Raw genomic sequence first — 27891 nt, forward strand, 5'->3', positions numbered from 1 at the left:
CTCACTTATCTTCACATAGTTCATGCCACAGAGTGACTGGATTACCACTGCAAGTGTCAGACTGGGCAAATAGGTCACACTGATAAATATATATATATATTTATATATATATTATTGTATGCACATATATACATGATTAAACTGTTACAGTTTTCTCAGAAATTAAAAGACATTTGAGACCCTTTGTGTGCCTACAATATCTATAGGTTTCTTGCAATCGCATATCCTTTCTGATGAGTACCTAGACTCAATTTCTTTACGCATGAGTGGATTCATGCCAAGACAAAAACAAAAGACTATTACTTAGCAACTGACCAATGGAAGAGGTAGAAAATCTGGATGTGGTTATTCATACATGTAATCCCAACATCAAAGGAATAAGGGCAGAAAGATGTCAAAGTCAAAAGCCTGCATAATCTGCATAGCCATTTCTAGGATAGATGGAGCCCTAGAGACAGACTCAGTCATATAAATAATGACAGATACAAGCTAGAATCAGTGAAATATTGTTAACTTAGTTTTTAGATTAAAACCCACATACATAATCTATTCAGAAAATACAACTGGATTACGTATATGATGATGATAACAGATGATAGATAGATGTATATAGATCTATAATAGATGGATAGATAGATGATGGTAGATGATAGATAGACAGACAGACAGACAGATAGATGATAGATAGAACAATAGCTCAAGAGATAGCTAGATATATATATAGATATAGATATAGATATATAATAGATAGATGATAGATAGGTATGGAGTGGGAGAGTGGTCTGTATTTTGTCAATTATATTTTAAATAAATGCTGATTGGCCAGTAGCCAGACAGGAAGTATGAGTTGGACAACCAGACAGGAAGTAGAGGTAGGTCAATGAGAACAGGAGGATTCTGGGAAGAGGGAAGCTCCCTCTGCAGTCCTGTTTGGACACAGAAGTAGCAAGATGTGACTATACTGCTGAAAAAGGTACTGAGCCATGTGGCTAATACAGATAAGAATGATGAGCTAATGTAAGTTATAAGAATTAATAAGAAGCCTGTGCTAATGGGCCAATCAGTTTATGATTAATGTAGACCTCTGTGTGATTTCTTTTGGAACTAAACAGCTAGGGGACAGTGTGGGCCAGAATCTCAGTCAAAAATGGTGCCAATGTGTGGACAACTGTAGCCACATAAAGCCTGAGACAGCTTGGGAAGTACTTCTAGACACATAATAGAAACATTATGCATGGTTTCTTGGTAGCAGCAATTTCTTGGGTCTTCTCTGCTTGCTTGAGCCAAACAAGCACTCTCATCTAAGAGAGGCTTCCTGACTCAGTTTTAGCTGCAAAACCCTGCCACAAAACACTTAAATGGTGTTGATAAAAAGCTGACCGCATGCTTTCTGTTGGTGGCAGGGACCTTGAAACTCCTTAGAGTTGTGGCAGTAAACATGGCTACAGTCAGTACCACAGCCATGAGGCTGGAATCTCAGAAAGCTAAGAAATGGGTTGGATCCAGCTGTCAATGCCACGGCTTTAATCCTCCCCATATTGCTTAGCAAATTAAAGACTCATGTGATCATAAAAAGAGAGATATATAGTAAAGAGAGCTTCAAAGACAAAAAAACCATCTAAATGTTTTACAGTGTGTTAAAAATATATGCAGGCTTGGGGGGAGGGGAAGAAAAAGGTTAAAGTCCTTAAAAAAGAGAGAAAGTAGTTGAATGTGGTGGCACACACCTTTAATCCCAACACTTGGGAGGCAGAGGTAGTTCAAGGTGTGGTGCCATACACCTTTAATTCCAGCACTTAGAGGCAGAGACAGGCAGATCTCTGTGAGTTCAAGGACAGCATGGTCTACAGAGTAAGTTCCAGGACAAAGATACATAGAAATCCTGTCTCAAAAAGACAAAAATTGAAAATAAAAGAAATAGAGGTTAAAATAAAGCCACGTAAAGATGAAAAATACACAAAGAGTATGGATACTGTATGTTATTATGTTCTCTTTGAATTGTTTAAATGCTGAGGAAGAAGTAACAGCTGCTAAAAGATATTTGTTTATAAATGCTGATGAATTAATCCAAGATAGGTATTTTGAAAATACCTTAATATCAAAATTGAAGTCAAAACGTATGTTACTTGTAGAAGATGATTTTCTTTTGTTTCCACAAGAAATGAGAGGATGTGGATTTATTCTGAGTTAGGAAAAATCAGGTTTGATCAAGGAAGACCACCTTAGAAATCTCTAGTAAGAACAGATGACCCAGATGTCAGAGTTCGGCATGCAGAACAAATTCAAGATGTTGATTGAGATGATCAAGCCTTACAGGATACTTTAGTCAGGACTTGGCCATAATTCTAAATTTTCTTTAGGAGTCCATAAGATTATCACCACCCCTAATCAGCAGGAAATAGCCTGGAAAACTATGCCCACATTCTCCCCCAAAATGGACCATGGATATTTTTCTTTTTTTAAAAAAAGAGGGGCTAATAGTGGGAGAGAATTGTCTGTACTCTGTCAATTATATTTCAAATAAATGATGATTGCCCAGTAGCCAGGCCGAAGGTATAGGTGGGACAACCAGACAGGGAGTAGAGGTGGGCCAATGAGAACAGAAGAATTCTAGGAAAAGGGAAGCTCCCTCTGCAGTCCTGGCTAGACCTAGAAGTAGCAAGATGTGATTACACCGCTGAAAAATATACTGAGCCATGTGGCTAACACAGATAAGAATAATGGGCTAATATAAGTTATAAGAGTTAATAAGAAGTCTGCACTAATGGGCCAATCAGTTTGTGATTAATGTAGACCTCTGTGTGATTTTTGGGGAGACTAAATGGCTGGGGGACAGGGTAGGACAGAAACTCAGTCAAGATAGATAGATAGATAGATAGATAGATAGATAGATAGATAGATAGATGATAGAAGATAGATGGAAATTAAACCAATATTTTCCACAAAGAAATGACACTGTAGCTAGTATAAAATGGAAGCAGGGGAAAGAGTAAGAGAAGCTTAGAAAAGAAGCTAAGAATCTAAAAAGACAAGAAGCCAAGAATAAAAGAAAGGATGAAAGAAAGAGAAGGGGGCAGAATCATAAACAAGAGAGAAAAAGTGAAATCAAGGGAAAATGCTCATTCATGAAGCTATTTGAAGGTAAATGTCCTAGACCAATGTAGAAGAATATATAAGGAATCTCAAAAAATTCTTGAGAGTGTGAAGGTCAAACATTTGAAACCATCTAATTATCACATACAATCCTTCAGAAGAAATCAATAGAGTGTGTGTGATTATAGCAAGCTCTGTTAGCAGGACAGAGCTTTGGAAGGCAGCATATAGAGCTAGTTAACACAAGTGCTCCTGTAGAGGGATGTTTTAGTGGAAGGCTGACAGATATCTTTAAGTAGAACACTTGGGCTGGCTAGGGACACCACAGGTAAGGATTTTTGCTTTTTCTCTTATTCTTTTGGTAAGTTTCACTGGCAATACTATCAGTTAATGTGTGCTTACAGGCACTCCCTCATCCCTTCTCTGTAAATTGATAATTTCTGAGTTTTTTTTTGTCACAGGACTTTCTCATGCTACATAGACTAAGGGAGGTGTTGTCTATGCAGGGAGAGGCATGCTGGTTGGGATCAGGATCTTTCAACTTCACAGTCCTACTCTATTATCTGCACTAAATATATACTAATATACCCTAATATGTTCAGACCTACCATACTCTACAGCAACATGACATGGCTCCTTCAAATAAATTTTTCTCTGTCTATCTCTTGGATTGATATTAGATTATTATTAGACAGCTATGATTGATACAGACTTTGGTTGTAGGAGTGTCCCCAGTAACTGAAACTTCTGTATCTGTCCTGAAAGGAACTATTACTACTCAGAAGAAATATGGGGCTAGGATTTCTGAAAACCAAACTGAGACAAAGCCTCTGGTGGTTCATTATACCATCCACTGAATTTGTTACTAGACAACTTCTTATTGGAAAGAATATGGCTAAATGCAAATTATGTATACAAATATCCCTCTCATAAGAATCCTGGAATAAACTAAGGTTAACCAAGAAAATATTTGTGGAGGATCCTACTAACAGCAGACTTGGACCTAAAGAGATTCTACAGGTGAACAGCAGGGTTTCTGAGAATTCTTAGTCCTCACATATCTCAAGTCTGAGCTTAAAGGGCTGAACATGGAAAACCTAAAAGAAAGAAGCCCATAAGATGTAGGAAGAGGCTGTTAGATTGCCCTGGCCATCCAGAACTGAAATAATCACACAGAAACTGTATTAATTAAATCACTGAATGGCCCATTAGCTCTAGCTTCTTATTGGCTAACTCTTACACTAATTTAACCCATTTCTATTAATCTGTATATCACCACATGACAGTGGCTGACTGTGAAAGATTCGACATGTCTGTCTCTGACAACTCCATGGTGTCTCTTTCTCTACCTTCCTTCTCCCAGCATTCTGCTTGGCTTTCCCTGTCTACCTAAGTTCTGTCCTATCAGCAGGCCAAGGGAGTTTCTTTATCCATTAACCAATGAAAGCAACACATAGACAGAAGGACTTCCTACACCAATAAGATAAAAGAGTCATAGACTGAGAGAAACAACCGCAACCCAAGGAATACCCAGTAACACTGGGAGTTACAAATATGTAGGAAAAAGACAAGAGAAAGCCTCCCTTAGAGGCAAAAGGAAGCATAGTCTACTGACTGCAATATTTGACTTCTAGAATTCAAAACCATAAGCAAAAATGTCTGTTGGTTTATCCTTCCCAGTTCATGATTATTTGCTTGGCATCCAAGGAAACCAATTCCAGGAAACACATCTAAGAGTCATTCACTCATACTGCTCTGATTACCCATGATAAAATACTAATAAACAGAAGCGTTGTATGTCTTTGGTTTCCTTTCAGAATATTTGTAAATCCAAAGGAAATAGTTTTTTTGTTTGTTTGTATTAAACATTCTCATTCTTCTCTACAACTGCAAGAAGCCCAAGTTTATGTAGTGAAAAGCTATATAAAGATGATCCGAAAAGAAATAAACTAAATTTCCCTCACTTTGACCAGGCAGTGTTACTAGTATCACTATTATGTAGTTTGACTATGCTAGGGAAGAGAGGACAAGTCCAGGGAAGACTGAAGGGGAAATATCATAAAAGGTACAGCGTCTTTATGCTTGTGGACATCTGTACAGGCCAAGGTCCTCACAAAAGCATCTGCATTCTTACTTTATTAAATTGACAGCTGTTGAAAGATTCCCCAGATGTTTTGGCATGTCTCAAATGAAACCATATTCAGACTAGGCTGCCTAGGAGTAGAAACAAAAGACAGTAGCATAATCAGAATATCTGTGCCAATCACGTGGATACAGCTCAGTAGAAGATAGGACTTGGCTCCCAACTAGCATGCTATGGTCCACTGATATGGTTCTATTTAAGGCAAATCAATAAATTTTGGTCATGTGTTTTATTTATGTGTTATACTCATGATGTTTAAAAGATGTCCTTCAAATGAAAGGATTCATTACACAGATTCTGCCAGACAAATGCAGTAATTTGAATGATAAACGTGTCCTATGCAATCAGTTATGTGAACCCTCAGTACCCAGTTGTTGGTGGTGTATTGAAAATTAGTTAACTTTTAGGGGGTTGAACCTTGCTTGAGAAAGTACATCTTTGAGAGTTCATAGCTTTACCCTATAACCATTTATTTCTTTCTGCTTCACATGTGCAGTGTCACCTGAATGCATAAACATTAACAGAGTCTGCTATAATGGGATCAATGGTTCTAAAGAACTTCATCCAGTAACAATGGGCTAAAGGCTCCCAAGATAAGAGAGAGTGTAGTGATGACATGAGCAGGCCTGCTTTTCGTCTGGCCCAGCTCCTGCATGGCTAACTTAGCCCCAGAAATAATTACACAGAAACTGTACTCATTTAAACACTGCCTAGCCCATTATATCTAGCCTCTTATTAGCTACTCTTACATATTCGTTTAACCCATATCTAGTAACCTGTGTATCACCACGGTGTCGTGGCTTACCAGGAAAGATTCAGCCTGGCAGCTGGCTCCATGGCATCTGCCTGACTGCTTTTTTTTCTCCCAGAATTCTGTTCTGCCTACTCTACCCACATAAGGGCTGGCCTATCAAAAGGCCAAGGCAGTTTCTTTATTAACCAATGAAAGTAACACATAGACAGAAGACCCACCTACATCAAGAGAGCTATTAGTGTTTCATAAGCAGGTTTTCTAAAGTTCTCTTTGTATCATTTAAAGTCTACAACTTGGACTTTAAAACTGGCTTTGGGTACTTTTTCAATATTAATCTTTCTTTTTGAGAATTATGCTCATGCCATTGCAGTAAGTTCTTCCATTTTACTTTTGGGATTTCTGCTTCATGGAAAGTAACAACAACCTTGAGTAAAGATGCTGCCAAATCATAATAAATTGAAAGGGGTCAATTTGGGGTGGGAGGTCTAAAATAAATAGTCACAGTTACACTTGGCAGCCTAGTAATAAGGAACCAGCCATCTAACCACTGTGTGGAGTGAAAAGCCCATTTGTCATAATAATGGCAACTGTCTGGTCTTTCTCAGAATTTACACTTTAGCTGTGTTCTTACCGATGTTCATCTAAGTGTCCACATCTCAGGACAGCCAGTGGGCTATATGCAGATCATCTATTCGAAAAGTATCTTGGCTCCTTCTGTTATAAAGAACACTCCATAACATGTGTCACCCATACCATTCTTTAGCTGACTATTCATGAATTTTTCCATTTTTAAGGAATGTGTGTCTAGAAGTAATAAATGAAAGATCCGTTTCCACAGAAAATCTCTGTGACATGACAGGAGATCTGAAAAGGTATTTCAGTGACGTGACCTCACAAGAGAAGCTGGCAGACCACTCCACTCAAAAAGTGGGTTCAGAGTAAATGACCCCTCTAAGAGAGTGACTGGGTATCCCCTTAACATCCTCCAGTCACAAGCAAAAGTGGGTGACAGTCACAGTGGTGACATTTTAGCTACACTACAGCAGGGACAGTCTGAGATTGACAGATGACAATGCCTTAGGAACAGGCCTTGACACCTGTGATTACTTCACACCTGTGGTAGAACTGGAGAAAGTTCATCTCTGTCCTCATTTCATCTGGCAGGTCTGTGGAAAAAAACTACACCATTAAAAAAAAGCCATAATTATTTGACATATGCCATTTTAGATAGCATAATGCATTTTAGGAGTGTTTTTAGCAAAGTGGTTCATTTGTATGAAGTTTTGCACTGTGGTTGTATTGCTTCCATTTCTGTGAAATTTCCTTGTGTGGAGCATTCACTCTCTGACAGTGCACAACAAACTGTTGCTATAATACTAGGTGATAAGGCCTGAGTGTATCTAATTAAATAAAGATGGGCTTAGGAACGACTTATACTAAGAACAGTTCTGGACCCAGGTAAGAACAAAGAGATTTCTGTTTCTGATAGTGATCTATTAAAGTTGAGCCAGTTTTATGAAGCATTTACTTTATTGCCTTGTGCCTTGTCTGGAAGTTATGATTCTTCCATTCCTACCTTACTGTATTTTTGCTATTAAAATGTAAATTTATGGCTGGTTTCTTGTGTAGCATGAATATTCAATTCTAAAGTTTGTGTAGTAGCCTCGGAAAGCCTTTTACCATTCCAGAGGGAAGGTGGGCAGTTAACTGCTTCACAGCTGGCTGTCTTCTCCTGCTCGTGGGCTGCTACACCCATTTTTTTGATACTGCCACGGACTGTAAAATTAACAACTCACTATTATGGTCCTCTGCAGGGCATCATGCATCTGGCCGGAGGAGTCATGTAGAGCAGCGTTGACATGGGTAAGTAGCTGCAAATGGAGATTAGCCTCCTAAAGGAGATTGGCATTTCTTTTCTCAATGGAGGCTCCCGTATCCTATTTGCATACAGTACATTATCAACCCAAATGCTAATGAAATCTGCCCTGAGCAAATTGTTGCTTTGGATAACAAAAAACGAAATTCAGAAGAAAACCTGGGAAATAGTGAGGAGAACCTAAGTGGGCTTGTGTGCTGTGGTAAACACTGCTGCAGCGCGCTTTTTCTTTGAAGCATCATGGTGTTTGTTTTGTTTGAGATTATTTATTTATTTATTTATTTATTTATTTATTTATTTATTTATTTATTTTGTGCTGGGGACTGAGTCAAAGGCTTTACATATGTCAAACAAATGCTTTGTCACTGAGTTATGTCCCCACTTCTTAGGTTTTCTGTGTCTTCGGGACTTTTTTTTTAATCTTGGAGGAGCTAAGTTTCTATCTTAATTTTAGACTAGTTGGGTTACCTCTGAGGCCCCTGCAGAAGTTGTGAAGTCATGGAAATGTTGGGTACACTAGACTTCCAATCTGATCATCAGTAAGTTTTTCCTGGAAACCATGTCAATCAGAAAGACAGTTCAAGGCTGCTAGCAGACATTTTCAAAACCCACGTGAATCCCATGAGTAGGTCTGAGGGTACTAGAGGATGCTGAGGGTACCATCCCACAAAGGCCAAAAGATTTATGGTGCTATTCAGAGGTGTTTGACTCTCTATAAAAAACGTCAGCTATGAGGAAGAAATTTAGGTCCCTGGGAACAGGTCTCTGAAGACGCTATTATTAACTGTGAACTCCCTAGAATGATGTGTTTGCTACCTTACCACAGTCCCAAACAACATGTTCAAGGGAGCATAGACTGATATCTCCAAAACTGGGAGGTAAGATAAAACTTTAATCTTTCAAAAATGATTGTTTTAAGTGTTTTGTTACAGCAACAGAAAGTTGACTCACATAGAAGATAAAATTAAGTGTGCATATTCATATTTACTAAAACCACCATAATTAATATGGTGTAGGCTCAAGACAGACATTCTATCAATGTAGCTTTCACTTGCTTTATAAAGAACAAAAAAACGTCAGAAACTATAATTCCCGAGAATTTTCATGGCTTTAGACAAGAAGGTGCTATATGCAATGCTACATATCTTAACAGCAACTACCAGAACTTATGTCTTTTACTTTCTAAATTTTAACTTGCTTTCTGTGTATGAATGTTTGCCTGAACATATACACGTGCACAATGTATGTCCAGTGCTCATAAAAACCGGAAGAGACTTTCAGAGTCTCTGAAACTAGAGTTACAGACAGTTGTAAGCTACCATGTTGGTGCCTGGAACTGATCCCAGATCCTCTGCAAGAGCAACGAGTGCTCTTAACTGCCAACTCTAGCCCCCACCACAAACTACTTCTGTCTGACTTCTCCTCGTACAAGAATTTCTAATACAAAAATTGCAATTTCATAGTTTGAGTGTCCCCAAACCTCTTCTTACACACCACATTTAACAATGTACCTCTCAAACACATTGCTCTTTGTTGTGAACTAGGCTCAGTTTTCCCTTGAGCTTTACCTATCTTTCTAGTAGTACTAGCTTGTTCAAGAGACACAGTTTAGAGTAATGGGATGGCTGGCAAATAGCTATGATGAATCATGAAATGTAATTCTAACATATGTTAAAATGTATAATCTAGAGTCACCTAATTTTATTTACAATATTTATAATTAAATATACAGTATTTTAATTGGCTTAGATTTATTCTTCATTTTCTTCAAAGGAATGCTGTAAGCTCCAACTATATGTGGCAAAGGCACTCATTGACATTTACAATTTGCAAGACACCCACCTTAATTAATAGACCTTAAATCAAATGTGTACTAAACTCATTTAAATTTCAATAAAATTAGAAGTCCATATTTACACAGTCTTTTATCTAAGTGCTGGTGTCTGAACTGAAGCATCTATTTTATGTTTCTTTGATTTCCCTTGATTAAACTTACAGAACTCTAGACTGATGCTGAATTATCTAAAAAAGGAAACCCTAAAATTTAATTCTTGGCATTTTCTCAGTCTAGCAGTATAGAAATACAAAAGTTTTCTTTCTATGGCATCGGGGTTTCTGAAAACTGCAGATGTCCTCAAAATATGAAACTATCAACAGTTAAACTCTGAGTAAACAAGATCTATGTCATCAAAAGTGTTTGCGATGGCTTTGTGAGGTTGCATGAATATACAGTATTTTTTTTTTTAATTTCAGATATCACTGTCCAAGCTATGTACAGTTTGGTGAAATGTGGCTTTTAAGCAGAGCATTTAATTCATATATACCATTGAAATGAATAAGTGTAAATTGAATGTCTGCATTTATCACTTAAATAAATATCCAACACTTGCAGCAGAATGGAAAAGAAATATCTTGATAGCACGTCAATATGCTTTCTCACAGCTGTAGCAGTGACAAGTTCATAAGCTCAAATAACTAATATCTAAGAAAGGGAAATGTGGGGTGGAGAGATGACAGCTGCTCTTCAACAAGAATGAAGTTTGTTTTTCAGCGCCCATATCTCAACACTTCGGAGTATGGGATGCTCTCTTCTGGCCGCTGAAAGTACCTCAACTCAAGTTCATATTCCCCATGGGCCCACACCACTTCACTGGGCCAAGAACATGCAATGGAAACAGCTTTTGATTCTAATTCTAATCTGAATCCTATCACTAAATGAGTTGCACGGTGAGAAACATGTCTCTGTATCAAGTTGTACTTTCTTGATTTTTTTTATAATTAGAAAGAGAAATTTGTACCAACCATTCCTCCATTATATTTTCCACTTTAAACATTAAATTGACACTTAAGTAGGAATGCTTTGGAGGCATTCTTTATTTTTAGATACCTTGACCTGATCACCATCAGAATTGGTGTTTTGTTTGTTTGTTTTCTTTTATTTTTTTCTGCGTTGTGGGATAATGTTCTTGTACCCTGTAAAGACTTATCACGCAGTCCTTCCTTCTTCCTCATCGCTACCTGCGAGGTGGCTGTCATCTCCTTTGCGGCATTATGGCTGCCTTTCGGTTTCTGGTGAAGCCCCAGATTGTCAAAAAAAGGACCAAGAAGTTCATCCGGCACCAATCAGATCGATATGTGGAGATTAAGAGAAACTAGTGGAAACCCAGAGGTATTGACAACAGGGTGCGGAGAAGATTCAAGGGCCAGTGCCTGATGCCCAACATTGGTTACGGGAGCAACAAGAAAACCAAGCACATGCTGCCTAGTGGCTTCCGGAAGTTTCTGGTCCACAACATCAAGGAGCTGGAGGTGCTACTGATGTGCAATAAGTCTTACTGTGTGAGATCGCTCACAGTATTTCCTCCAAGAACCGAAAAGCCATCCTAGAAAGAGCAGCACAGCTGGCCATCAGAGTCACCAATCCCAACGCCAAGCTACGCAGAGAAGAAAATGACTAGATGGCTTGCTTGCATGATTTATTTGTGTTTAAACCACAAAAACTGCCAAAAAAAAAAAGAAAAAAGATTTGTCACATGTATTGGTTTCATAAAACATTGACTGGCCAGTAGCCAGACAGGGAGTTTAGGTAGAGTGGCCAGACTAGGAAAATTCCGGGAAGAGGAAAGTCTCAGTCTGTAGTTGCCACCCAGACTCTGAGGAAGCAAAATGAAAATACTGCACTGAGAAAAGCTACCAAGCCATATGACTAAACATAGATAAGAATTATGAACTAATTTAAGTTGCAAGAGCTAGTTAGTAATACACTTGAGCTAATAGGCCAAACAGTTTATAATTGATATAAGCCTCTATGTTTCTTTGGAAAGAAATGGCTGGTGAACCAGTCAGGACAGAAACCTCTGTCTACATTTCTAGACATGTATATCTAATGTACTCATTTCCCTTCTATTTATACCTTTATTTTTAGTTTGAGCTATGACTAATTTCTTCCTGAATTTGAGTAACAAACCTGAGTGGACACTTCATTCCCCTCATGAACTCCTTTGTACCTATATTCTTTCTTTTCTGTATACAAACACCCAATCATTGCCTTATTACAAACAAACTATTTTTATTTTAAAACAATAATTCCTTGAGATGCTGAATGAGCCAGATGAGGAGGAGGATGGGTACAGAATATTGTCTTCTGGATATGGCATGTTAGTTATATGACATGACATATAAACTCACAGCAGCTTTGCTTACCTCCACCAAAGCCTGTACAAGATCAAGTCAGTTAAAATATAGTATGACTGGAGGTTAGGCTTCTGAATCTACATCCTTAACTGAAGCACTATTGGCAGTTGACAGATGCTCAAAGAGGGATAGTCACCTTTCTTTGGGAGCATGATCCCTGAAAGGTTGACCAAAACCCATGCGCATATATGTGCCACTTGTTGAACTTAGTGGATTACTTTTTTAAAAGAGAAGATGAAGTTGAAAGACAAGTATATTGGAGAAACCCAGGAGAGTTGAAGAGGGAAGAGGAGTATAATCAAGATGCATTATACAATACGTAGAATTTCTAAATAATAAAAATATTCTTTCAATGCACAAACTAATTAAACCATGCCTTCCTTAGCTTTTCTTTTCCATTCGGGTCTTTAAGAGGGCAGTCATACTCTCGCGATGGGTGACTTATCTTAAATCCTCAGGATTCTAACCCCATAACTTCACCTACTCCTGGAAATTATCCCATTTCACATACCATATTAGATGCCAGTTATAAGACCCCAATAAGGACTACACTTATAATCTAGTACACAATACATAAAGACTTTCATAGGTAATATCTATAATACAAACTACCATGTTGCTTTTCCTGTTACACAACCCCAGACCTTAGCACAACTGACACCATGATGAAAGTACCATTCAAGTCATGGAAACTAGCACATAGGCAGCACCACCTGCCAAAAGGAAAATAAAGGCTTAATTTAGCAACGTCCATAATTCTGGACAAGTCCCTAAATGTACTAATCTTTCTCTTTGGTTTTCATATTTCCACTCCAGGCTCACTGATCTTGATCACTAAGGTGTTTCAACCCAAAATGTGATTTCTGTGTTTAAAAGTTCACCCTGAGAAAGGTACAGTGCTGTACTGGGGTCCTGAATACCTAGTGTAGTTGTGATCTTGCCAACAAAGACTTTCTGTTGATTTAAACCAGTGTCTAAGAGTCTTTTCTGATGAATACCTCACAACATTTCGACAATAAACATAACATTTTCTTATATAGAAGTCATCTTAAGTCCTTCTAAGGAGAGATGAGCTATATGCCACCACATGCAGAACGTGGAAAAAATCGTGAGAAGATAGTATTAGATAAAATGAGTCTCTGATTTGTTCTACACTCTGAACATTCATTAACTGGAAGATGCAGATCTCACCCACAGTGTGAGCCGTCTGGAACACTGGCTAGCACATAGATAGAAACCTCCAGGTATATGCAGTGAAGGCTCTGTAGACTCAGCCATACTTCTCAGTCTATTGGTAGTTGCCACCTGCTTAAATGGAGATAGAAATGTTTCCACAGTTTTATGGCAAAACACATGCTTCTGGAAGTACCATCAAGGTGTTTTTGTACTAAGTACAATGTACCAATTGCAAAGTCCCAATGTACCAATTACAAAGATTCACAGTATTACCCACATGGGCAAAATCCAAATATATATATATATATATATATATATATATATATATATATATATATATATATATATATATATATATATAGAACTGTCTTAAAATAGCAGACAGAGGTTCTACCAATGTATCCTCATAGGAAAGTCAGGCACAGAGATTCAGTCATCCCAACTCCATCTTCAGGTTACTCTCAGAAGCATTTAGGCTTAAATAGAAAAAAAGAATTGTTCACAGAGCAAGAGTTAAGCATAATTAAATCAACGTGTCAAAGTGTGGTGAAGTTGAACACTACTTCAGGCCTGTCTCAGCAAAGTGGTATATTTGGAAAAGTTTTTATTGCTTAAGAGGGCTAATCAATTGCCATGAGATGATGGTTCCTGCTTCAGGGAGTGAACTCATTATAGAGTGACCTGTTAGGCATTGCTGTTCTGGAATTCAGGGTGACTGCAGTTTTGAGGCAATGGCTGGAAATTCTGTGGATTCATCTAGCGGATCTGAAACAAGACACTGCAAATGCTGGCACATGCCTCAGTTACTCATCCACCTTCAGCACTAAGAATGAGACAGGTCAGGTCTCACCTGCCTTTAGACAAAGGCTCTTTGAATCATGGTACGCTACGCAAAGTTAGGTGGGTGATTGACCCAAATTAAAAGAGACAGATGGAAGCAAAGAGAGATGGCATCAGGCTCTTATCTTGTATTTAGTTACTTGACAACTCAAAAGAGGAGTCAGTTATGTATTTATGTATTTATTAGCAAAGTCTGACTTTCAAGTCTTTGAGTATTAGTCTATCCAGTTCTCAAATATCTTATACTTGCATCACAACAAAGGTTAAATAAAATGCTTTTGAGTTCATTTGTTTAACAGCCCTGCTCTCTAGTTTTCATTCTGGGGATCTTCTGATCAATGATGGGCTTAGCTCTAACATCAAGCCATGGGAAACAGGCTGAGTTCTGCTAAATCTTGAAGTTCTTCTAAGGACTCTGGTACATTCCTCAGAATTCCTCTCAGGCTGTGACATCTATTCATCTCTAAAAAGAGAATAAGGGTAGATTCAATTCCTTTCTTTAAAGTGCAAACAGAGTTTCACCCAAGGAGAAACTAGAATGCCTAGAGATATTGGGAGGGCCTGTAAGTTTCTGATCAAGCCCAAAACAAAGGCAGCACCATTGCTTCAAAGCAATGTCAATATCCTTATGCAATCGCATAATGAAGAAAGCATTCAATGGATTCTACTTAGAAGAAATAAACTGCATTCCAAAATGACTCCTGCCTTCTAAGAGAATAACTCACCTTTACCGAACCCATCATTCATACCTATAGTCCCTATATTTATCTGCATCTGTGTGTGCCTGCATGAGTTTATGTGCACCACATGAGTGTAGGTTCCCAGATAAGCCAGAAGAGGTCACAAGAGGGAATTGGATTCCCTGGGATTGGTGTTAGTGGTAATTTGTAAGCCATCCCATATGCTGAGGACCAAGCCCAGGTCCTCTGCCAGAGCAGTAAGTATTACAGTTATTTACAATGCTTCTCATTTATTAATTTACTTAATCAACAAATATGATTAATGTGCTTGCTTTCTTGTAGACACTGTGCCAACTCTGGCTCCAGCATATCTGTGGCAGAAAATCTTCAACAGGAGGAACTGCCCAATGCTGAAACAATTCCTTTGAACTGCCTTGCCTCACTCATGATATCTGCAGGAACAGGAGGCATTGAGAGCATGGGGTAATGGAAACTTGGCTTTGCCCAGTTACCCTCTTTCATGGCCCTGTACAATATTTTGCTCTTGTACTGACTGTTCACTTGCTTCAGTCTTCTGGTATAACAAAAAGCTGCTGACCCAGAGGTGTGAGGCCCAGACAGTGTAACAAACTTTTCTTTTCCCATCTGAAAATAGCTTAGTGACTCAGTTTACAAGAAATTCTGGCAACATAATAAATATGGAAGTGTTTCTTTCTGTATTGTGTAAAAGGATAAAAGTAATGGTTCCTATGAGAGGGCCATAAGAATGTAGGTTCTTTGGCTGTAAAGTACATTGTTAAGAAAATGAGAGACACATACATTTAGAAATATAATTATGCCATAAATAGCACAATATTTGGAGTTCAGTGGTCTACTAGAGCAAAGGTGAGAACATAAAGCATAAAGCAAGACAGGCCCACCACTGAAGGTGGCCAGACAGCTGCCAGGTATGGACTGCCTAGAGGCATGAGAGCTACGCCTGGCAAGAGTGGCATTGGCACTGAAGCAGGAACTGCACAGCCAGGAAGCTTCTTCATGGTGACTGCAGAGAAGAGCTTCCCATAAAACCCTGTGCTGCTCTTTTGAGAGACTATCACACAGGCATTTGGATTTCACCTATGTGAAAACACAGTGAGTTGGAAATTTGGGTGTGCTGTGACAGAATACATTTACTTTGGGTTTGAAATTCTCCTAGATGTTCATTTGTTTGTGCAAACTCAAGCTTGGCTGAGGCCCACTGTACCTGTTGAGCCAGGATTATCAGTGTTGTAGAAAAACAAGAGAGGAAGGAAGAAGTAGTATTTCCTGTGGACTCCATTACCCTCTATATCCCATTTTGAATATTCTCACCTGCCTCAGAAGATCCATTTAATCACATGACTACATGAAATTAAGCCATGAGAGTTAGGAAGAGAAACAAGAGCTTCTGGTTTTTTGTTTGTTTGTTTGTTTTGTTCCTTTGGTTTGAGGGGTTTTGTTTGTTTGGGAGGTTGTTTGTTTGTTTTTTGTTTTTTATTGTTGTTTGGTGGTTTTGTTTTTTTTTTCTTTTCCTTCTCTTTTTTCTTTTCTTTCTTTAATTTTTTTTTTTTTTTGAGACAGGGTTTGTCTATGTAGCTTTGGTGCCTGTCCTGGAACTAGTTCTTGTAGACCAGGCTGGCCTCAAACTCACAGAGATTTTCCTGCCTCTACCTCCTGAGTGCTGGAATTAAAGGCATGTGCCACCCCTGCCCGGCTTAAACAACTTTGTTATAGCAAGGAAGAAAACAATGGAAAAAAAGTCACATTTTTGTTTTCAATTCATTCACTTATGCTATAAAGCCTTACTGTATCATGTGCACTAGTGGAAAAAAATAGGATAAAGTGGTGAATAAAAGAAAAATAATGTTTTTCATAATGGTATTTATATTCTACTGAGAAGAGACAATAAACATAAAATACATCAAATATGTTATGGAATTTGTTTTTATACAAGCAATGTCTGTTGTTTCAAAATACATATCTCAGTATCTTACTGGGTATAACCAAGAAAGGTTTATTTTCCTTCACATCATGGTATGTTATGTGCTGTGTGCACACATTCATCTTGGAGCTAAATCATCCAGAAAATGACATCTGAAGTTACCATGCCAAGAAACAAAAATGATAAAAATAGAGCAAAGACTGCCTCCATTAGAATGTGATACAGGTGAATCCTGCTCAGATTTGATGAGTCAAATCTGGTCACATGTCTCCATGTTAACTGCAGTGTGGGCTGAGAATAGCACAGAAATACAGATATACAATGAGTGATGATATCTGCCATAGTACAATAGAAAATCAAAACTACAATGGGACATAAAGAGTAGTGGCAAGTGGGTAGGAGTGTCAGGCCAATGAGGTAAGTTGACTGTGCTGTTAAGTCAGGCAGTGAGGGTAGTTTCTAATTCTCAGGTAAGTTCAGAAAAAAAAAAAAAGATTTGAATGTTTGAGAGTCATTCCTCATGGAGAGAACATGTTTATGCAGAAGGAGCCAAAACAGAAAAGTCATTAGCAAAGGTGTTGTTCATTTCCAAGGCATGTCTTCTCTGAGTAAGACGCAGGGACAAGTAATTAAAGCCACAGTCAGAGAATGAATTTTGGTTTAATCTCCAACAGGGAGCTTTCCTGTATTATATAATCAAGCTGGCCACCAGAGTATTGAAAGCAGTCTATAACGCATAAAGGAAGACAAAAGAAATGGGGGTAGGAATACAGTTGCAATAATCCAAGGTCAGGTGATGACAGTTCAAACAGGGCAGCTGCTATAAGAATGCTAAGGTGTGTTAGTATTGTGCTGATTTGTGCTGATGTAGGAGACATGTGAGCTGAACTCCCTAGCAGTAATACAGTGTGCAGGAGGAAGAGGTGGAGAACAGAAAGCACCATGCCTATGAGCAAGTGACCAATGCTGGACAGAGAGATTCTAGACTGAAGTTCAGAGACAACCCTTGGGAGAGGATCCATATTGGAGTCCATGGCTCTAGAAGGCTATGGAGTGATCAGGGAAACAACACCCAAACAAGAAAAAGACATGACAAGCACTGACTTAATGTGCAGCATGCCAGAGAAACGGGGTCAGAAGACAACTTTTTACTAAAGCAAGTGCTTAATAAATATGGTGGACGGTCTTACAGTACAAAGGTCAAGCTAGAGCTATGGAGGAGTTGGGTCAGTATGGGAACATGCTTGCTGCACAAACACAAGACCTGAGTTCAAATCCCAAGAATCTGCTTAGAGCTGGAGACACAGTGGCACACATACTCAATCCTCATGCTCCTAAATAAGATGGAGAGCAGAGACAAGGAGTCTCCTGGCCAGAACCAGCCACCAACAGATCATGCTGGCAATTTCTGTCCATGCAGAGGAGTCTAAATTGCTTTTGTTAGTACAACATGTATAATATGTATAGAACTCCTGGAAGTACATGTAACTGTCTGAGAAGCTTAACAAAAAGGCTTATCATAGTGGGTTGAGACTGGGATCAAAACAAAAACACAGCTAGCTTCAGAGACTGTCTCCAGTACCAAGAGGCAAGGTGGTACTGAGTCAGCAAAAAATCTGTTGATTATAAGGGAACCAAGAACACCAGCATAAACCATGGCATCAGCAGAAAATTCAGTTGTGTGTATTGTTTGTGTGTGTTGTGTTCTAATTCTCATAACCTTTATTCTTTGGGATAAAATCATTCTCTGAACTTGGAAGTAGGCTAGCATCCCAAAAATCACAGTAATCTTCCTCCTGTCTATGTTCCTCAAAGCATAAGGGTTATGGGTAATTATGGATGATCAGTTTTTGTATTGTTTGGGTTGTTGTATGAGTATTGTGGTCCTAATGCTTACATAGTAAGTATTCTTATCTGATGGACAATCTGTCATTCAATACCCAAGGAATGGAATTTTATCAATAAAAAGAACCATGTGGTCCACATTGCTCAGTTATTCCAATAGCGTAATATCATATAAATTTCTGACTCAGCTGTCCACATACAACCCATATACAAACCCATCTGTTCCCAGAAGGAGCATGATTGAAACCTGAGAATATCCATTTTTTTAACTGGCAACAGGGAATTTATCTAATGCTAAGGGAGGCATTTTGTTAGCCTCCCCGCTTGCATCTGCCATCACTGTTGAGAGTAATCATCTTTTATGCTAGTTCTAAAGGACCTCCTGGTGAACTGATATCCATCTGAACTCAGGTATCAGGAAATAGATTCCATTACTTTCCCAAATTATTATTCCTATGCGGACAGAAGTTTCTGTCCTATCCCATAGCCATTCAGTCCCAAAGAAACAACAGAGACTTATATTAATTATAATTGTTTGGTCTAGTAGCTCAGGCTTATTATTAACTAGCTCTTAAAACTTAAATTAACACATAATTCTTGTCTATGTTTAACCATGTGACTTTATGCCTTCTATCAGTGAGACATTCTCATCTTGCTTCCTCTGGCTGGGGACTGGCTCTCTGCCTTTCATTTTCTCAGAATTCCCCTTATCTGATTGTTCCACTGATATAGGTGGGCCTTCTATCTATGTGTTACTTTCATTGGTTAATAAAGAGACTGCCTTGGCCTTTTGATAGGGCAGAAAATTAGGTGGGTGGAGGAGACAGAACAGAATGCTGGGAAGTAGGGAAGTGAGGCAGACGCCATAGAGCCAGCTGCCAGGTCAGACATGCTGAATTTTTCCTGATAATCCACCACCTCGTGGTGCTATACAGATATTAGAAATGGGTTAGATCAATATGTGATAGTTAGCCAATAAGGGACTAGAGATAATGGGCCAGGAAGTGTTTAAATGAATACAGTTTCTGTGTTATTATTTCTGGGGCTAATCTAGCCATGTGGGAGTAGGGTAGGACGAAAAGCAGGCCCGCACCCCTCCTCACTATAAATGATACCCAGATGTGGATAATCTAATCCACAGAAAGCTGGAGAAAGCTTGGGAAAGAATAGAGTAAAGCATGTTTTCTTGGTAGCAGCATTTCTCTGGTCTTCTCTGCTTGCTAGAGGCAAGCAAGTGCTCTCATCTAAGAGAGGCTTTCTCCACTCAGGTTTAGCTGCAAAACCCTGCAGCTCTTTTAAGAGATCCTGCCACAAAATACTTAAACGGTGTTGATGAAAAGCTGAACGCAGCTTTTCAGTTTTCAGCCATAGCAGGAAAAAAGCTGCACCATTTTAAAATGCTGGCTTTCTGGGCCATCCTGCCAGGGCAAACTCTGACTCTTTCAGGCAGGCAGTCTGACTGAGTGTGGTCTGTGAGCAGAATGCTGCAGCTTCCTTGCTGGCAGGGACCTTGAAATGCCATAGAGTTGTGGCTATAAAAATGGCTATAGCCAGTACATCTGCCACGAGGCTAGAAAGCTAAGGAATGTGCTGGATCCAGCCATCAAACCCATGGCATTAATTCTATCCATATTGCTTGGTAAATTAAAGACTCAAATGGTCAGAAAAAGAGAGAGATATACAGTAAAGAGAGATTCAAATAAAAAGAAAACCTCTAAATTGTTTACAGTGAGTTAAAAATATATGCAGGCTAAAGGTTAAAGTTCTTAAAGATTAAAAAAAAAGAAAGTGAGTAGTTGGGTGTGGTGGTACACACCTTTAATCCCAACACTATGGAGGCAGAGGTAGATTGACCTCTATGACTTCAAGGTGTGGCAGGACACACCTTTAATCCCAATGCCTGGGAGGTAGAGACAGACAGATCTCTGTGAGTTCAAGGGCAGCCTGGTCCACAGAGTTATTCCAAAACAAAGATATACAGAGAACCTGTCTCAAAAAGTAAAAGTAAAAATAAAACAAATAGAGTTAAAATAAAGCCATACAAAGATAGAACATACACAGAAAATCTTGATACTGTATGCTATTATGTTCTCTTTGAATTGTTTGAATGCTGAGGATGGAGCAACAGCTGCTAAAAAATATTTGTTTATAAATGTTGCTGAACTAATACAAGATAGATATTTTGAAAATACCTTGACTTCAAAATTTGGAGCTAAGGTTATGATGCTTTGGAAAAGTTCTTCTTTTGTTTTCACAGAGGATGAGACCCTGTGGATTGCTTCTATCTCAACATGGTATGATGGACCATGCCCTCCTGAAAGGTTGCTGTGAACACCTTCAAAAAATTATTTCACCCAACTGGTGACTGAGATGAACCTGGCACACAGGTTATACCATGAGCACCCCAACTCAGCATGAAGCAGTTTGGAGAGAAATAACTACATCCATATTCCCAAATATTGTTTATAAATATTCTTTTACATTTAATGGGGGATATTATATAGATATGAATAATTTACATTGGTATAAATTTTGCCTTATTGATAGAAATTTAAGGTCAATTTTGTAATATGTATATGTATTTCTGCTATTGATTAAGGTATTGTGATTGTGTAGTTCATTTAAAAATGTAATGTGTAATTAGGAAATATAGGTTGTTAATGGATAATCATCAATAATAGTCAAGCTTGTAGTTATGTTAGTTAGATTTTCTAGATATATAGAGATATATTTCAGTAAGATAGGCATTCTTCATATCTTCCAAAGACTACAGAATATGGCATTTCATGTTTTAATAACTTAGGGCTTTTCATGACAATGAGACACATCTGCTCCTGGCAGCACCAATCTAATTCAAGAGGAATATGGGCATCGAAGAGGCTCCTTATAGAGTTGGTTAACCACTTGGGCAAGAAACTGCTCTTGCCTGAACTGTTGCATAAACTGGACACAAAGAACCTGCAGAAAGAGGACTGTTGAAGTTGCCAAAAGGTGAGATGGTCTTTTGGAGTTTCTGACTCATGAAAGAGTCTGTGAGACATTCTGCAGGACACAGAAAAAGGTGACTGAAATGTCTTTGAATTTTCCTGCTTCATAGAAAAGGCTGCTGGATACTATGGGCCTGAAGACCAAAGATAGATGCCCCAACGGTACAGAGGAACTTTGGGTGAGTGTTCAGGCAGCTAGATGTCTCTGTCATTTCTAGAGATTTTGAAGTTTCTTAGTTCTTGTTTACTTAGGTAATATTATATCCTTCTGGAGTCTTTGATGGAGTTGAAGAATTGTTAGTTATAGTTTTCCTTTGTTAAAATAAAAGATAAAATAGACCTAAATATTGTAATTGCAATTATTGCTTGATAACTGTTTTGTTATATGTAATTTTACTATGTTAAAGTGAAAGCCTTTCTTTTTTGTTTAAACAAAAGAGGGGAAATGATGTAGGTGGGCCTTCTGTTTATGTATTACTTTCATTGGTTAATAAAGAGACTGCCTTGGCCTTTTGATAGGGCAGAAAATTAGGTGGGTGGAGGAGACAGAACAGAATGCTGGGAAGAAGGGAAGTGAGGCAGACACCATGGAACCAGCTGCCTGGTCAGACATGCTGAATTTTTCCTGATAAGCCACCACTTCGTGGTGCTATACAGATATTAGAAATGGGTTAGATAAATATGTGATAGTTAGCAAAAAAGGGACTGGAGATAATGGGCCAAGCAGTGTATAAATGAATACAGATTCTGTGTTTTTATTTCTGGGGCTAATCTAGCCATGTGGGAGTCAGGCAGGACAAAAAGAAGGCCTTCTCGCCTCCTCACTACATCCCACCTTCCTGCCTGGCTTCTGGTCAATCAGCTTCTTATTAAACCAATATAAGTGGCAAATATTTACAGTATACAAGAGCATTCTCCCATGGCAGGCCTATGTTGGAAAAACTTTGCAGTTTAATCATAAGTTAAAAAAAATGCTTACCCCTAATTTTCAATGGGTTAAAAAGAAATGTAGAACATTAAATAAGTTGAGGAGTAAATGACTGAATTTTATTCTCTCTGCATTAGGAGTCACTTAAATGTTGGTTCAAAGGTATGGTTCACCTCATCCAAAAAAATGTTGTTCCAAAGAAGATTTCAGGTGTCTAGATAGTTATAGTTTCAAGGAAGTAGAGCATGAATTTCATTATTCCCCCAACATGTATTGTGTATACATGTATACACGCACATATACAGAATGTAAGTAAGAGTTCCCAAAAGAATTAGACCAGTAGAAGAATAATAGAAAGAGGAGAGATTTATTGTGGTAATGCATTCATGTGATTATGAAGACTGAGAAATCTTACAATGTTTTATATTTGAAGCAAAAAGAATGGCAAAAAAAACCTTAAGCACAAATTACTGGTGTGTGTGTGTGTGATGTGTCATTCCCCTCTGTATGTTTTGAATGTGTTTTATTACCATCGATTAATAAAGAACCTGCTTCAGCCTATAGCAGGGCAGAATATAGACAGGCTGGAAGAGATATATAGAAAGAATAGGTAGAGTCAGAGAGATACCACTTAGCTGCCAAAGAAGAAAGATGCCAGTCACCTTATCAGTAGACCATAGCCTCATGACAATATATAGATTAATAGAAATGAATTTAAGATATAAGAGTTAGCTAGAAATATGCATGAGCTATCTACCAAAAATGTTGTAATTAATATAATTTCTGTGTTATTATTTGGGTCTTGGAGGCTAGGAAACTAATGAGCAGTCTCTCTTTACAAAATGGCATGCCAACATGGGACAATTACATCCACATAAAAACTGAGAGAACTTGAGAAAGAATTATATATACAAAAGAGCAGGGTAAAGCCAGCTTCTTTGTGCCTGAATTTTTCAAATAGACTCTGTTTGATGCCAGCAAGAAGACACGGATCTGTTGTAAGAGGCTGCTTGTTTGTTTCCCAGCTGCGCAGCAGCTCAGACCCAACATAATCACACAGAAACCATATTACTTGCAATACTGGTTGGGCAATAGTTTATGTGTATTTCTGGCAAATTCATATCTTAAATTAACCCAACTCCATTAGTCTGTTTATTTCTGGGAGGCTCTGGCTTACCAGGTAAAGTTCCAACATCTGTCACTGGCAGGACTACATGGCTTCTTCTGACTCTGCCTTCTTTTTCCCAGCATTCAGTTTAGTTTTCCCCACCTAGCTCTGTTCTGCCCTGCTTTGTTATAGGTTCAATGCAGTTTCTTTATTCATTAACCAATAAAAGCAACACAGAGACAGATAGACCTCCCACACCATTTCCCCTTTGCTGTTTAAATAAAAAGGAAGGGTTTAACTTTAACATAGCAAAATTACATATAACAAAGCAGGTATTAAGCAAGAATTACAGTTACAGTATTTATATCTACTTTATCTTTTATCATAACTAAAGAAAGCTATAAGTATAACTATATATTCTTCAACTCCATCAAAGACTCCAGAAGGATATAATTTTACCTAAGTAAACGTTAAGTACATTGTAATCAACTTCCAAAACTCTAGAATTGGCAAAGACTTCTTTCATCCTGGACAGCCACCCAAAGTTCTGTGCTATTGGGGCATCCATCTTCAGCCTATAGGCAAATAGTAGCCAGCAGACTTTTTCAAGAAGCAGGAAATTTGAAGATCTGTTCTACATTGTAATGGCAAAGTCCATCACTTGCTTTCTTTTGTGTCCTGCAGAATGTCTTGCAGACTCTTTCATGAAGCAGGAACCCCAAGGAACCATCTCACCTGTAGGCACGTTCATCAGTCATTTCTCTGTGGGTGCTATCTTGCATGTCCAGTTCATATAGAATAACATCAAGCAGTCCAGACAAGAGCAGTTTCTTGCCCTAATGGCTACAAACTCCATAAGAAGCCTTTTCGATATCCTTCATCTTCTCAAGTAAATTGGTGCTGCCAGGAGCAGATGTGTCTCATGTTATGAAAAGTCTTAAGTTCTTAAAACATTTTAAGTGCCATATTCTGAAGATCTCTAAAAGATTTGAAGAATACCTAATTGAAATATATCTCTACATATCTAGAAAACCTAACTAACATGGCTATAAGCTTGACTATTATAGATGATTATCTATTAACATTATTTCTCAATTATACATTATATTTTTAAATGAGCTGCACAACTACACTACCTTAATCAAGAGCAGAAATATACACATAACTAAATTGATCTTCAATGTGTATCAATAAACCACAATTCATCTCTATAACATATCCCCCTTTAAATGTAAACAAACATTTATAAACAATATTTGGGAATGTGGGTGTAGTTCTCTCCACATTGCTTCCTGATTTTTATTGGGTGAAGTAAATTTTTTAGGGTTTTTCACAACAACTTTCATGGGATCTTGGTCATCAAACCACATTAATGTGGAAAAAAATCCATAGGTTCTCTGGATTTTTGTTTCTGTAGAAACAAAAGCAGAACCTCTTTTCCAAAGCCACATATCCTTAGACTCAAATTGTGAAGTTAAGATACCTTTATGTTGGTTTATGTTAGTAGCCCCCAGAATAAAATATCTCTCTGCAGTCAAAAAATTCAAAGAAATTACAATAATATAAATAATCCAGGCTCTCTGTGTATATTCCATCTTTACATAGCTTATTTTTTCTTATTATATTACTTTTTCTACACCTTTATTATTTATTTTATTATCTATACTTCTTTAATATAAAACTATCTGTACTGTGACTCTTTAAAGACCTTACCTTTTTAAACCATTTACTTCTTTTTATAACTGTCTATATCTTTTTCTTTTCTCTCCCAATTCTATATACATTTATTCAACACTGTGACCCATTTAGAGGTCTTTTTATCTGAATCTGTCTTTATTTATTGTAATTATTTAGCTGTTTTCTGCCCAGAAGCATCTTTTTCTTTACTTTTGTTGTTTTTCTTTTTGTTTGGATTGGTTTGTTTTGCTAAGCGGGCATGACTAGGGCCAACAAAGCCCTGGCTGCTTGCTCCGCTCCATCCAACATTGCAGAGGAATGTTTGCTGCCTCTGTGAGTCACATGCATTGCCCATTTTTAGGCACACAATGGTTCTAATTTTCCATTACTGAAGTTGTAGCACTCTGCTGACAGAACCGATTTAAGTGCTCTACAGCCAGACCTCTTGAAAGAGCCAGAGCTGTGCTGGCAGCATGGTCCAGCAAGCTGCCATTTCAAAACTACACAGCTTTTTTTCTGCTATGGCTGAATCAGGAAAAACTCTCTTAAAGGAGACATGGAGAGTTTTTGTTTTGGTTTCCTTTTTTTTTTTTTTTGTGCCTAGAATTCCTTCAAAATATCTTTCAGATTTTAAGTGGATTTTACTTGCACATGTTGGCACCAATTTGTTGTAGGAGGCTACTTGTTTTTTCCCAGTCACCTGGAAACTCAGAACCAAAATAATCACATAGAAACCATATTATTTGCAATATTGGTTGGCCAATAGCTTACGCGTATTTCTGACTAACTCGTATCATAAATTAACCCTTGTCCATTAATCTGTGTATTGCCACAAGACTGTGGCTTACTTGGTAAAATTCTGGCATCTGCCTCTGGTGCTATATAGCTTCTCCTGACTCTTTTCTCTCAGCATTGTTTAGTTTTCCCCACCTAGCTCTGTTCTGTTCTGCTCTGTTATAGGTGCAAAGCTGTTTCTTTATGCATTAACCAATAAAAGCAATACATAGACAGAAGGACCTCCCAAAGTACAGCTCCTTTAAGAGAAGTCTTCCTGACTCATTGTTAGTGGCAAAAGTTGCACAGCTTCATTAAGATACAGCTTCCTTGTTCATGATGGCAGCACAAACTCTGGCTTTTTGGGAGGAAGTCCTGCACTTAAATGGGGTCTGTGAGTAGCATGCTACTAAATGCCTAATGGTGACATAGACCCATTGAATCCTTGGAGCTGGGGCAGTGTGCATGACTCATAGAGGCAGTAAACATGCATCTGCCATGTTGGACAGGGCAGAACCAAAAGGCAGGACTGTAAAATTGGTCTTAGCTAAGCCCAGTTAGCATTTTTTAAGAAAGCTACTGTTCAGAAAATGATGGCAGAAGGGGAGGATTGGGGGAACTTGGGGAAAAAGGAGGCTTGGGATAAAGGGAGGTTGGATAAGGGAGTACGGAAGCACAATTTTAGATAAGGGAACCACCTTAGGGTTGGCAAGAGCCTTGAACCTAGAGTGGCTCCCAGGAGCCCAAGCCGAGGTCCCCAGTTAGTTCCCTGGAAAGCTGAGGATAAAGAACCTGAAATGACCCTATCCTATAGCAACACTGACGAATATCTTGCATATCATCATAGAACCTTCATCTGGTGATGGATGGCGTTAGAGACATAGACCCACACTGGAGCAGTGGACTGAGCTCTCAAGGTCCCAATGAGGAGCAGAAGGAGGGAGAACATGAGCAACGAAGTCGGGACCACGAGGGGTGCACCCACCCATTGAGACAGTGGAGCTGATCTATTGGGAGCTCACCAAGGCCAGCTGGACTGTGACGGAAAAAGCATGGGATATAACTGGTCTCTCTGAACATGGCGAACAATGAGGACTGATGAGAAGCTAAGGACAATGGCACAGGGTTTTGATCCTACTTAATGTGCTGGCTTTGCAGGAGCCTAGCCAGTTTGGATGCTCACCTTCCTAAATATAGACGGAGTGGGGAGGACCTAGGACTTACCACAGGGCAGGGAACCCTGACTGCCCATTGGACTGGAGAGGGAGGGGGAGGGGGTACAGAGGGAAGAGGGAGTGAAATGGGAGGAAGTGAAAATTTGTAATAATAATTTAAAAATAAAAAAAACAAATATGTAATAAAGACAGATTGAGATGAAAAAGACCCCAGAATGTGTCACAGTGTTAGATAAATGCATGTAGCTTTGGGAAAGGGAAGAAAAGAGTATAGTCAGGTAAAAAATAAAACAAAGTCTTTAAAGAGACAATGAAAGTAATATAAGAGTACAGAGAGTCATTGATTAAAGAAGTAAAAAAATAAGCCATATAAAGATGAAATATACTCAGAGAATTTGGGTTATGCATATTATTATATTTTCTTTGGATTTTTTGACTGCAGAGAGACATTTGATTCTGGGGACTGTCAAGATAAACCAATATAAAGGTATATTGACTTCAAAATTTGGGTCTAAGGACATGTTGCTTTGAAAAGAGGTTCTACTTTTGATTCCACAGATGAGAACCTTTGGATTCCTTCCAGGTCGATGTGGTTTTATGGAACAAGATCCCCTGAGAGTTCTATGTGAAATCCAAAAATACTTTGCCCAACAAAAAGCATGAAGCAGTTTGGATAAAACT

General features: G+C 38.4%; 1 pseudogene; it reads left to right on the top strand.

Moving 5' to 3' along the window:
• Nucleotides 1–10917: 10917 nt before the first annotated feature.
• On the top strand, nucleotides 10918–11324 carry LOC101987254 (annotated as a pseudogene).
• Nucleotides 11325–27891: the final 16567 nt, after the last annotated feature.

Source organism: Microtus ochrogaster, linkage group LG12 (genome assembly GCF_000317375.1).
Source record: "Microtus ochrogaster isolate Prairie Vole_2 linkage group LG12, MicOch1.0, whole genome shotgun sequence".
Classification (NCBI taxonomy): domain Eukaryota; kingdom Metazoa; phylum Chordata; class Mammalia; order Rodentia; family Cricetidae; genus Microtus; species Microtus ochrogaster.